This window comes from Pseudophryne corroboree, chromosome 1 (genome assembly GCF_028390025.1).
Source record: "Pseudophryne corroboree isolate aPseCor3 chromosome 1, aPseCor3.hap2, whole genome shotgun sequence".
NCBI classification, from domain to species: Eukaryota; Metazoa; Chordata; class Amphibia; order Anura; family Myobatrachidae; genus Pseudophryne; species Pseudophryne corroboree.
The window spans coordinates 14,515,705-14,529,145 of record NC_086444.1 but is presented as its reverse complement, the minus strand read 5'-3'; the positions used below and the strand labels follow the sequence as shown (position 1 = coordinate 14,529,145).

The 13,441-nt window shown below is 50.2% G+C and overlaps 1 long non-coding RNA gene across 1 annotated transcript; it reads left to right on the top strand.

Annotated features, from left to right (window-relative positions):
* The first annotated feature begins 3,333 nt into the window (after positions 1 to 3,333).
* LOC135051555 (uncharacterized) lies at positions 3,334 to 11,771 on the top strand. Its single transcript, XR_010242219.1, has 3 exons — positions 3,334 to 3,734; positions 9,025 to 9,064; positions 11,539 to 11,771. It is a non-coding gene; the product is annotated as an uncharacterized LOC135051555 (long non-coding RNA).
* The last annotated feature ends 1,670 nt before the right edge of the window (positions 11,772 to 13,441 follow it).

Genomic DNA, 13,441 nt, shown 5'->3' with positions numbered 1-13,441 from the left:
CCTGGGTCTCATCACTCTGCTAGTGCTCATGTCTGGGTCTCATCACTCTGCTAGTGCTCATGCCTGGGTCTCATCACTCTGCTAGTGCTTATTCCTGGGTCTCATCACTCTGCTAGTGCTCATGCCTGGGTCTCATCACTCTGCTAGTGCTTATGCCTGGGTCTCATCACTCTGCTAGTGCTCATGCCTGGGTCTCATCACTCTGCTAGTGCTTATGCCTGGGTCTCATCACTCTGCTATTGCTTATTCCTGGGTCTCATCACTCTGCTAGTGCTCATGCCTGGGTCTCATCACTCTGCTAGTGCTCATGCCTGGGTCTCATCACTCTGCTAGTGTCTATGCCTGGGTCTCATCACTCTGCTAGTGCTTATGCCTGGGTCTCATCACTCTGCTATTGCTTATTCCTGGGACTCATCACTCTGCTAGTGCTCATGCCTGGGACTCATCACTCTGCTAGTGCTTATGCCTGGGTCTCATCACTCTGCTAGTGCTCATGCCTGGGTCTCATCACTCTGCTAGTGCTCATGCCTGGGACTCATCACTTTGCTAGTGCTCATGCCTGGGTCTCATCACTCTGCTAGTGCTCATGCCTGGGACTCATCACTCTGCTAGTGCTTATGCCTGGGTCTCATCACTCTGCTAGTGCTCATGCCTGGGTCTCATCACTCTGCTAGTGCTCATGCCTGGGACTCATCACTCTGCTAGTGCTCATGCCTGGGACTCATCACTCTGCTACTGCTCATGCCTGGGACTCATCACTCTGCTAGTGCTTATGCCTGGGTCTCATCACTCTGCTAGTGCTCATGCCTGGGACTCATCACTCTGCTAGTGCTTATGCCTGGGTCTCATCACTCTGCTAGTGCTCATGCCTGGGTCTCATCACTCTGCTAGTGCTCATGCCTGGGTCTCATCACTCTGCTAGTGTCTATGCCTGGGTCTCATCACTCTGCTAGTGCTTATGCCTGGGTCTCATCACTCTGCTAGTGCTTATGCCTGGGTCTCATCACTCTGCTAGTGCTCATGCCTGGGTCTCATCACTCTGCTAGTGCTCATGCCTGGGACTCATCACTCTGCTAGTGCTCATGCCTGGGTCTCATCACTCTGCTAGTGCTCATGCCTGGGTCTCATCACTCTGCTAGTGCTCATGCCTGGGACTCATCACTCTGCTAGTGCTTATGCCTGGGTCTCATCACTCTGCTAGTGCTCATGCCTGGGACTCATCACTCTGCTAGTGCTCATGCCTGGGACTCATCACTCTGCTACTGCTCATGCCTGGGACTCATCACTCTGCTATTGCTTATTCCTGGGTCTCATCACTTTGCTAGTGCTCATGCCTGGGTCTCATCACTCTGCTAGTGCTCATGCCTGGGTCTCATCACTCCGCTAGTGCTTATGCCTGGGTCTCATCACTCTGCTAGTGCTCATGCCTGGGTCTCATCACTCTGCTAGTGCTCATGCCTGGGTCTCATCACTCTGCTAGTGCTCATGCCTGGGACTCATCACTCTGCTAGTGCTCATGCCTGGGACTCATCACTCTGCTACTGCTCATGCCTGGGACTCATCACTCTGCTAGTGCTTATGCCTGGGTCTCATCACTCTGCTAGTGCTCATGCCTGGGACTCATCACTCTGCTAGTGCTTATGCCTGGGTCTCATCACTCTGCTAGTGCTCATGCCTGGGACTCATCACTCTGCTAGTGCTCATGCCAGTGGCGTAACTAGAAATTTTTCTCCCCCAAGCAAAAAAATTCTTCGGCGCCCCCCCCCCATCCCCCATAATTGGCACTATTAAAGGGATAAATGTGCGCGTGCCGAAGGCGCGCGCTGCAAATTAGGGTGTGTGGCTTCGTTGGGATGGGCGTGGCTTCACATTAAGGGGCGTGGCATTGCAGGAAAAGACTACGTTATACCCCAGTTTTCCAACCTGCACGCCCAGACGTTAGCCACCACTGGAAAGAAAAATAATCCTGATTCATGCCCCTTACATTATTTGTCATTTTTCCTCCTTATAGTAATGCCCAGTATACATTATTCCACATACTGCAATGGCCCTTAGACATTATGCCGCACACAATAATGCACATGACACAATATGCACACACCATAATGCCCCCGACACATTATGCCACACACCGTAATGCCCCCGACACATTATGACAGGAATCGCAATGCCCGTTATACATTATGCTACACACTGCAATGCCCCTGATACGTTATACCACAAACCACAATGCCCGTGATATAGTATACAACACACCGTAATGCCTGACACATACCGCAATGCCCGTTATACCCTATGCTACACACCGCAATGCCCGTTACACATTATGCCACACTGCAATGACCCTGAGACATTATACCACATACCACAATGCCCGTGATACAGTATGCCACACACCGTAATGCCTGTGACACATTATGACACACACCGCAATGTCCGTGATACATTATGCCACACACCGTAATGCCCATTACACATTAAGTCCTACAGTAAGGCTTCTAATTACTTTTAAATTACCTGCTCGTTGCCAGGGGTTTTCATGCTCAGGGTGTCATGCTCGTTGCCAGGGGTTTCATGCACTGGGTGTCATGCTCGTTGCCAGGTGTTTCATGCACTGGGTGTCATGCTCGTTGCCAGGGGTTTCATGCACTGGGTGTCATGCTCGTTGCTAGGGGGTAGTGCTTGTTGCTAGGGCTGTGCTCCCAGTGCCACATATGTCCCCAGTGCCAGATATTACCCCACGGTGCCAGGTACTCACATGACCCCAGTGCACAATATAGCCCCCCCCCCCCCTATGTGCCAGGTACACATATACCCCCCCAGTGCCACATATGCCCCCAGTGCCAGATATTCCCCCTCAGTGCCACATATGCCCCCAGTGCCAGATATCCCCCCCCCAGTGCCACATATGCCCCCAGTGCCAGATATTCCCCCTCAGTGCCAGCTATGCTCCTAGTGCCAGATTCCCCCCCCCAGTGCCACATATGCCCCCAGTGCCAGATATTCCCCCCAGTGCCACATATGCCCCCAGTGCCAGATATTACCCCCCCCCGTGCCAGATATGCTCCCAGTGCCAGATTCCCCCACCCCCCCAGTGCCACATATGCCCCCAGTGCCAGATATTCCCCCCCAGTGCCATATATGCCCCCTCCCCCGCTGCTGCTTCCCCGCTGGTTTGTGTTGGAGGGACACGGAGGGCACAGCGCGCGCCTCTCCTGTGTCCCTCCTGCATCATCTCCGGCGGCCGCGGGTCTAATAAACGAAGTGCCGTTCGTGAGCTCTGATTGGCTCACGAACCGGCACTTCTTCTATTAGACCCGCGGCCGCCGGAGATGATGCAGGAGGGACACAGGAGAGGCGCGCGCTGTGCCCTCCGTGTCCCTCCAACACGGCAGGGAGGCAGGCCCGGCGCTACCCGCTCAGCGAAGGGATGCAGTGCAGGGAGGCGCTGGGACGGAGAGGCGCTCCCCCTGCTCTGCATTCCTTCCCTGCTGCGCCGTCCTGGCCCCCCTGCTGCTGCTGCTGCTGTGTCTGTCACTGTATGACTGTGACAGTCACTGGCAGCGGAGCCTGCAGCGTGAAAAGCCTCCTCCCTCCCCTCCCCTGTGTGGCAGCGGCTGTGTACGGGACGGAAGGGGGCGGAGCTAAACGGGACGAAAGGGGGCGGAGCTAAACGGTCCAGAAGGGGCGGGGCTACACGGACCAGGCTGCTGTACCGAGGGAGACTGGCTTAGGTAAGTAGAGGGTGAGAGAGAAGTGTGTGTTTGTATATATGGTGTGTGTGTGTGTGTGTGTGTGTGTGTGTGTGTGTGTGTGTGTGTGTGTGTGTGTGTGTGTGTGCATACGGTGTGTGTGTGTATATGGTGGGTGTGTATGTGTGTGTATATATGTGTGAATTGTGTGTGTGTGTGAGGTATGTCTGTGTACGCGCAATTTATGGATGGTAGTACTGGGGGGGCATTACGTATAATGACGCTATTACTGGGGGGGGGGGGCATTACATGTAAGGACGCTACTACTACTGGGGGGGCATTTTGTGAAACAACGCTACTACTGGGGGGGCCATTACGTATAAGGACGATACTACTACTAGGGGGGAATTACGTATAAGGACGCTTCTACTACTGGGGGTGCACTACGTATAAGGACGCTACTACTACAGGTGGGCATTACGCGTAATGACGCTACTACTACTGGGGGGGGCATTACGTATAAGGATACTACTACTACTGGGGGGCATTACGTATAAGGACGCTTCTACTACTGGGGGTGCACTACATATAAGGACGCGTCTACTACTGGGGGCGCACTACATATAAGGATGCTACTACTACTGGGGGGGCATTATGTATAAGGATACTACTACTACTGGGGGGCATTATGTATAAGGATGCTACTACTACTGGGGTGCATTACATATGACGCTACTACTACGGGTGGGGCATTATGTATAAGAGGAATAAGATTGTGCTACATTGTGGCGTAATTTTAAATGGGGGTACTATTGTGTGGCCATGCCCCTTACTTGTGAGCCCACACCCCTTTTCCCGGCGCGAATATGGGAGGGCGCAAATTTATAGTTTGCAGGGGGGCGCCGAACACCCTAGCACCGGCCCTGCAGGGAGGGTTAGTAGGAGCAGATTGACATGCGGACGCTCGTCCGCATGTCAATCTGTGCTTAATCAGTGGCGCCCCCGCAGCCCCTCGCCCCCAAGCCACCGCGAGGGCTGCGTGGGCAGTAGTTACGCCACTGGCTCATGACTGAGTCTCATCACTCTGCTAGTGCTCATGCCTGGGTCTCATCACTCTGCTAGTGCTCATGCCTGGGTCTCATCACTCTGCTAGTGCTCATGTCTGGGTCTCATCACTCTGCTAGTGCTCATGCCTGGGTCTCATCACTCTGCTAGTGTCTATGCCTGGGTCTCATCACTCTGCTAGTGCTTATGTCTGGGTCTCATCACTCTGCTAGTGTCTATGCCTGGGTCTCATCACTCTGCTAGTGCCTATGCCTGGGTCTCATCACTCTGCTAGTGCTCATGCCTGGGTCTCATCACTCTGCTAGTGCTCATGTCTGGGTCTCATCACTCTGCTAGTGCTCATGCCTGGGTCTCATCACTCTGCTAGTGTCTATGCCTGGGTCTCATCACTCTGCTAGTGCTTATGTCTAGGTCTCATCACTCTGCTAGTGCTTATGTCTGGGACTCATCACTCCGCTAGTGCCTATGCCTGGGTCTCATCACTCTGCTAGTGCCTATGCCTGGGTCTCATCACTCTGCTAGTGCTCATGCCTTGGTCTCATCACTCTGCTAGTGCCTATGCCTGGGTCTCATCACTCTGCTAGTGCCTATGCCTGGGTCTCATCACTCTGCTAGTGCTTATGCCTTGGTCTCATCACTCTGCTACTGCTCATGCCTGGGTCTCATCACTATGCTAGTGCTTATGCCTGGGTCTCATCACTCTGCTGGTGCTCATGCCTGGGTCTCATCACTCTACTAGTGCCTATGCCTGGGTCTCATCACTCTGCTAGTGCCTATGCCTGGGTCTCATCACTCTGCTAGTGCCTATGCCTGGGTCTCATCACTATGCTAGTGCTTATGCCTGGGTCTCATCACTCTGCTAGTGCCTATGCCTGGGTCTCATCACTCTGCTAGTGCTTATGCCTGGGTCTCATCACTCTGCTGGTGCTCATGCCTGGGTCTCATCACTCTGCTACTACTTATGCCTGGGTCTCATTACTCTGCTAGTGCCTATGCCTGAGTCTCATCACTCTGCTAGTGCTCATGCCTGGGTCTCATCACTCTGCTACTACTTATGCCTGGGTCTCATTACTCTACTAGTGCCTATGCCTGAGTCTCATCACTCTGCTAGTACTCATGCCTGGGTATTGACAAGTTGTATTTCACATTTACAATGTAGCAGAAAGACATTGGGGGTCATTCCGAGTTGTTCGCTCGTTATTTTTTTATCGCAACGGAGCGATTAGTCGCTAATGCGCATGCGCAATGTCCGCAGTGCGACTGCGCCAAGTAAATTTGCTATGCAGTTAGGAATTTTACTCACGGCATTACAAGGTTTTTTCTTCATTCTGGTGATCGGCGTGTGATTGACAGGAAGTGGGTGTTTCGAGGCGGAAACAGGCCGTTTTATGGGAGTGTGTGAAAAACGCTACCGTTTCTGGGAAAAACGCGGGAGTGGCTGGAGAAACGGAGGAGTGTCTGGGCGAACGCTGGGTGTGTTTGTGACGTCAAACCAGGAACGACAAGCACTGAACTGATCGCACTGGAAGAGTAAGTCTCGAGCTACTCAGAAACTGCACAGAGATGTCTTTTCGCAATATTGCGAATCTTTCGATCGCAATTTTAAGAAGCTAAGATTCACTCCCAGTAGGCGGCGGCTTAGCGTGTGCAAAGCTGCTAAAAGCAGCTAGCGAGCGAACAACTCGGAATGAGGGCCATTGCACAGATTGGTATAATCACTCACACACATGGGATTACATTTGCTCTTTTTATAGCTAATATTTAGTTTTATTGTCTAAATTGTTCCCAGTTTGCCCCAGTGGTGCAAGTAGAAATATTTTCTTTGTGGTACTGAGTGCCTATAAATGGGCGTGGTCATGTGCTGTGAGGGGGCGTGGCCACACGACACTAGTGGGAGTGGCTACATGACACTAGCGAACAACACAGACCCTTTTCTTTGGACTCTGGGGACAAGGCTGGAAATATATAGTAATGCCTCCAGTATAATAAATACATATAGTAATGCCTCCAGCATAATAAATACATATAGTAATGCCTCCAGTATAATAAATACATATAGTAATGCCTCCAGTATAATAAATACATATAGTAATGCCTCCAGTATAATAAATACATATAGTAATGCCTCCAGTATAATAAATACATATAGTAATGCCTCCAGTATAATAAATACATATAGTAATGCCTCCAGTATAATAAATACATATAGTAATGCCTCCAGTATAATAAATACATATAGTAATGCCTCCAGTATAATAAATATATATAGTAATGCCTCCAGTATAATAAATACATATAGTAATGCCCCCAATTTGATCACAATATATAGTAGTGCCTCCAGGATGGTTTGTGGTGCATTATAATTGTGGTAATGGTGGTCAGGGGTGCAAGGTGTGGCAGGTGGTACTGCGTACCCACTACCAAATTCTTCAGGGTACTCTGTACCCGAGCGTACCTGCATACTTGCACCACTGGTTTGCCTTTATTCCCATCACTGATGGTATCTGTGCGACAAGCTTACTCATAGGTTGCACCAAAATGAAGCTCGGTGTGACGGTCGCATGTAATCCATTTGCTGTAGTCATACATTGTATTTGTACTGTGAGCCTCATTCAGATGATGTTGTTGCTATTTTTTGCTATCTGCAATCACGATTATATGCTAATGTGTGCAGATGCTAACCTGCGCAAAGGGACGCCCTCTGCTGTCGTATCATTTCCATCCGACGGCATATAATTGCTGATACATCGGTACCATTGTCACACATCGGGTGCTACAGTAGCGCAGTCTGAGTGCCTATGTAGATGGTCAGGCTGCGCTGCTCTCCCAGGATGCAGGGGGCTCTCAAGTAGCAAGCAAGTTCGCAACTGCTAATTTATGCATGGCCAGAAAACGCCATCTGAACGGGCATGACACGCCTGCGTCTACGCCTGCGTCTACCCGGCCACTCCCCATTGCCACCCCCAAACGCTACCTAGTGTACCTGTCACTGCAGTTTAGTCATTTGTCATCTCCATAATGAGTGCGAGCAAGCTCTGTCCCTACGATGACAATCCGCAGCATCATCTGGAAAAATACCCCGATGTTCTGCTGCACATGCGCCTCCACCGCCATCATCATTAACGCTGCCGTTGGGTCGACCTCACGTCGAGACTACTCCACTGCACGCCGCGGCCCCCACCCCACTACAGTAAATATACTGATTAGTCCAGGGCGCCGGTGATCGTGCTCTTGCTGGGCTGACGGGCGCCGAATCCTGCGCACTTCTGTGACCCCCAGTGCTTTAAAGTGAGCTGCCGTTTTGTAGTGTCACTTTACTGCACCGGGTGTCACAGTCCAGCATATGGAGCAGCCGACACCTGGCAGCCTGCAGCGGAGCACCGATCACCCGCTCCTGGACTGTTTTTTTGGGGGGGTTTAAGCAGTGATCAGATTGTGCGTCCATCGGACACACAGAACTGAGCACTGGAGCCGGGTCCCCGCTCAGCTTTCTCTGCCAGGGGGCAGAGAAAGCTGGGCAAAGGCTGCAGATGTGAAAAGGGGGTGAAAACAATGTAAAAATAATGTTAATAAATAGGCCTCTTACTGTGGTAAGAAAATGTACTGCATGTCAGGCATGCACCTGGGAGGGGGTTCCTGTGGCCCTGTGCATCCTTTTGTTCCACAATCAAACATTTGGAAAATCCGATCTAGAAATCCTTTCCCTGCAATGAGATCCCAATTGCAAATTGTTCATGATTAAGGGCCTAATTCAGACCTTGTTAAATATATACTTTATACTGAGCATGTGTCTATATAAGCAGCTTCAATAAAACTAGTATAATACATTTCTTAAAAGGAAGCGCTTGTGAATTAATAAAGAACATTCGTCCATGATGGGCATTCTTTATTAATTCACAAGAGCTTCCTTTTAAGAAATATACCTAATTCAGACCTGATCGCTAGGCTGCGTTATTTGCATCCCTGCGATCGGGTAATTGCCGCCTACAAGGGGAGGGGAAATCGCTATGCAGGGGTGCGATCGCATGTGCAGGAAAGCTGCTCAAACAGAAGTTTGTGCAGTCATGTAACCCCTCCCAAATTAGTGGCACTAATGGTAATGGGGTTGTACTACACTGTAGACTCTGTGTGCCTCCACCCAAGCGTTATGGATATTATAGGCTTGCTTGGGAAAGCCAAGAAAGGGTTTATACAGTATCAATACACTTTACTCAGTAATAACTTATTACCTACATTTACCAACGCTTGTTTTTTTCGTTTCTTCCAGATCCCTTAATGACGTGTTCGTTCGGAGTTCGGTAGTCCTGGTATTTATTGTTCAGCATTACAGTGCATTTTCACAACAGCAGAATTTACATTTTATTTAAATGTTATACCGTAACCAACACTAACACTCTATAAATATTACTATGGTAATGTATACCAATTCCTATACACTTCCTCCTGCATGCATTACAAAAAATCAACATAACCGGTGAGGTAGAAAAATTGATAAGGTAATTAGTCTTAAGACTTATTGTATTGCCTAGTGTAATACTATCGCTAATCAATTACTCCAGTCTCTGTCTCTCTCTGGGTGGAGTAATTGAGGTAACACGTTGGTGCACAGTTGGGGCCCAGTGTACAGTGATGATAGTTGGGCCACGCTTGGCATGGGATCCTGTGGATAATACCAGTCTAGAATTATATATATATATATATATATATATTCTCCTCCCAGGTGTGTCACTCAATTCCACGGCAAGGGGTTTGATCACTTACTACGGTTGCTTCCCCAGAGTTCCACTCTACCTTCCCTATTTTCCTGACAGAGATGAGTTGGATAGGTAGAGGGGAGGTGAAAGGTGCGGTGACTCCCGCTACTACCACTGAGTGGATATTTATCTCGGTAATTTCTCTGTCACTGGAGGGGATATTTATCCTGGTAGAGGGGTATAGTTGCGGTCTATCGGCACTTGTGTAAAAGCGATACCCCGTACCTGCTATGCAACATCTCCGGGTTCACCTGGCTGGGCAGTGCTGCGCGTCCCTATAGCCTCTCATCCATACGCACTTACAGCCCGTTATCAAAGTTCCTCCTCAGTTCCCATCGCTGTGTAGGGGATATTATTAAGTGAAAACCATGTAAATCACATAAAGCTCCTGAATTTACCTTCCTGGTCCTCGCTGTTCTGGCTGTATTATGGACCTACGTGCGGCTGTTAGTAGGCAGGCTTACTGGTCCCCAAGAGGGTTGTCCCTTTGTCTGGCTCCTATTGCTGTGCTGCCCTTTATGCCCCTTATTGGGCAAGTATCAGATAGGGGCGTTTCACACTATAGGCAGCGCTATAACAGCAGAGACGGCTCTGGTTACAGCTGGGGTTATTTCCGTCACATCAGCTCATCGCCCGCCTGCCTCCGATCATCAGTCTCCGGGAGATGGATCAGATTAGCGGTATCCGCTGCTCCCCCAGCTCGGCTCTCTGGCCTCCTCCTCCGCCAGTCACTCAGCTCCCTTTCGGCTGGCCGCATACAGGACCGGATCTAGGGGGGGGGGGCGAAGGGGGCGACCACCCCCCCTAACACAGTCATAGCCATGCCCACTTTTGAGAAGAAGCTAGCTCTCCCGGGGAGAGCCTGAGGCAGAACGATGTGCTGCAGCTTATACCACAGCAGCACAGAGGAGCCAGGAGAGCAAGGGTTACAGAGCATTTGCCTCTCACTTGCAGATGTGTGGGTATAAGGCTAATAAATACAATTACCCCATAGCACAGTCACATGTAGATAGAACAATCACAAAGCTCTATCTCAGTCTCACTCAAAAAGTTCAGTCAGAATTGAGAGAGGAGGAGTTAGGATTGCAGATGGGAGTAGTTGGGACTGTAGAGGGAGGAGTCAAGATTAAACAGAAAACCGCACCCCCTAAAGAAAAGTCCAGATCCGTCCCTGGCCGCATATATCCTTCCACCCCGTCTCTCTCCGTCTGCATCACCGCTCCGGCTCTCCTCTTCCCGGGGGGTAGGTAACGGTCTCTAACCGACATTGTCCTTGTGCGCTGCTTGAAGTCCTCCCCCGCATGCGATCACACTTTTTACAGCACGAGGGGATTCTGGACTAGTCTCTCTATCCCAGCTCATGCCAATTTACTCATATAATCCCATAGTTCAATACCCATAGGGATATATCGTCCTCCAGCATCCCCCATATATATTATATACTTAAAATAGTTACACTTTTATCACGATATGTATATCATAAACAATTCATATATTTACACCTAGCATACCAGGTATATCTATTCATAGGGTCCTTGCCTATTTAGAAATATCTTCTCTTCACCCCAGTGAGCATAGATAATAGGGTGTTACAGTCAGATCAGGACTTACTCTTCCTGTGAGATGATCGGGGCCGGAGCTGACGTCAGAAACCCTCCCTTCCAACGCTTGGACACGCCTGCGTTTCTCCGGACACTCCTTAAAAACGGTCAGTTGCCCCCCACAAATGGCCTCTTCCTGTCAGTCACCTTGCGATCGCCCGTGCGAACGCTTCTCTCGCACCATCCCGTCGCTGCCCGGCACTCCCCGACGCTGCGGACTGGCGTGCCTGCGCATTGCGGTGCACACGCATGCGCAGTTCAGACCTGATCGCAGGCTGTATGAAAACACAGCCTAGCGATCGGGTTGGAATGACCCCCTAAGTCTTTGGTTGTTTTTGTAGCAGAAGTACGTAAATATATAGGAGCATTACTCTTCATTGTCCATCAGTCATAAATTTGCTCTGAGTTGACCTCTTTGTTTTCTAGCTGAGAGGATGATGGGAGCACGGGGTATTCTGCGTGGAGACAGAGGTGTGTGTGGCCCTCACTATATCCCTGCATGGGGTGTGGGAATCCCCTCCAGAGCGAGGAAGAAAACATGAGATCTTACCGCCGAGCCTCATACCTCCAACAAGCTGATAGAGACACTGGTCAGATACCTGGTGATTCTCCAGACAGGCCCAGAAAATAGGAAACATTTGTAGATGATTAAACAGAAAATAATAATAACCGTAACAGAAGATTTATTTCATGGGGCGTCATATATCCGAGTGCCGTGTAATCCAGTAATCACATTACGGCACATCTTATAGAGCGCAATGTATCGCATGATAATAATAATTTCTCTATCGTCCTAGTGGATGCTGGGGTTCCTGAAAGGACCATGGGGAATAGCGGCTCCGCAGGAGACAGGGCACAAAAAGTAAAGCTTTTCCGATCAGGTGGTGTGCACTGGCTCCTCCCCCTATGACCCTCCTCCAGACTCCAGTTAGATTTTTGTGCCCGGCCGAGAAGGGTGCAATCTAGGTGGCTCTCCTAAAGAGCTGCTTAGAGAAAGTTTAGCTAGGTTTTTTATGTTACAGTGATTCCTGCTGGCAACAGGATCACTGCAGCGAGGGACTGAGGGGAGAAGGAGTCAACTCACCTGCGTGCAGGATGGATTGGCTTCTTGGCTACTGGACATCAAGCTCCAGAGGGACGATCACAGGTACAGCCTGGATGGTCACCGGAGCCGCGCCGCCGGCCCCCTTGCAGATGCTGAAGACAGAAGAGGTCCAGAATCGGCGGCTGAAGACTCCTGCAGTCTTCTAAAGGTAGCGCACAGCACTGCAGCTGTGCGCCATTTTCCTCTCAGCACACTTCACACGGCAGTCACTGAGGGTGCAGGGCGCTGGGAGGGGGGCGCCCTGGGAGGCAAATGAGTACCTATAAAGGCTAAAAATACCTCACATATAGCCCTAGAGGCTATATGGAGATATTTAACCCCTGCCTGATTTCTCAAAATAGCGGGAGACGAGCCCGCCGGAAAAGGGGCGGGGCCTATCTCCTCAGCACACGGCGCCATTTCCTCTCACAGCTCCGCTGGTCAGGACGGCTCCCAGGTCTCTCCCCTGCACTGCACTACAGAAACAGGGTAAAACAGAGAGGGGGGGCAAATTTATGGCGATATTTTTATATAACAAAGCAGCTATAGGGGAGCACTTATTATAAGGCTATCCCTGATATATATATAGCGCTTTTGGTGTGTGCTGGCAAACTCTCCCTCTGTCTCCCCAAAGGGCTAGTGGGTCCTGTCTTCATTAGGAGCATTCCCTGTGTGTCTGCTGTGTGTCGGTACGTGTGTGTCGACATGTATGAGGACGATATTGGTGTGGAGGCGGAGCAATTGCCAAATATGGGGATGTCACCTCCTAGGGGGTCGACACCAGAATGGATGCCTTTATTTATGGAACTACGGGATAGTGTCAACACGCTAAAGCAGTCGTTTGACGACATGAGACGGCCGGACAATCAATTAGTGCCTGTCCAGGCGACTCAAACACCGTCAGGGGCTGTGAAACGCCCTTTGCCTCAGTCGGTCGACACAGACCCAGACACAGGCGATGACTCCAGTGGTGACGGTGACGAATCAACCGTATTTTCCAGTAGGGCCACACGTTATATGATTTTGGCAATGAAGGAGGCGTTACATTTAGCTGATACTACAGGTACCACTAAACAGGGTATTATGTGGGGTATGAAAAAACTACCTATAGTTTTTCCTGAATCAGAAGAACTAAATGACGTGTGTAATGAAGCGTGGGTTGCCCCTGATAAAAAGCTGATAATTTCAAAGAAATTATTGGCATTATACCCTTTCCCGCCAGAGGTTAGGGAGCGCTGGGAAACA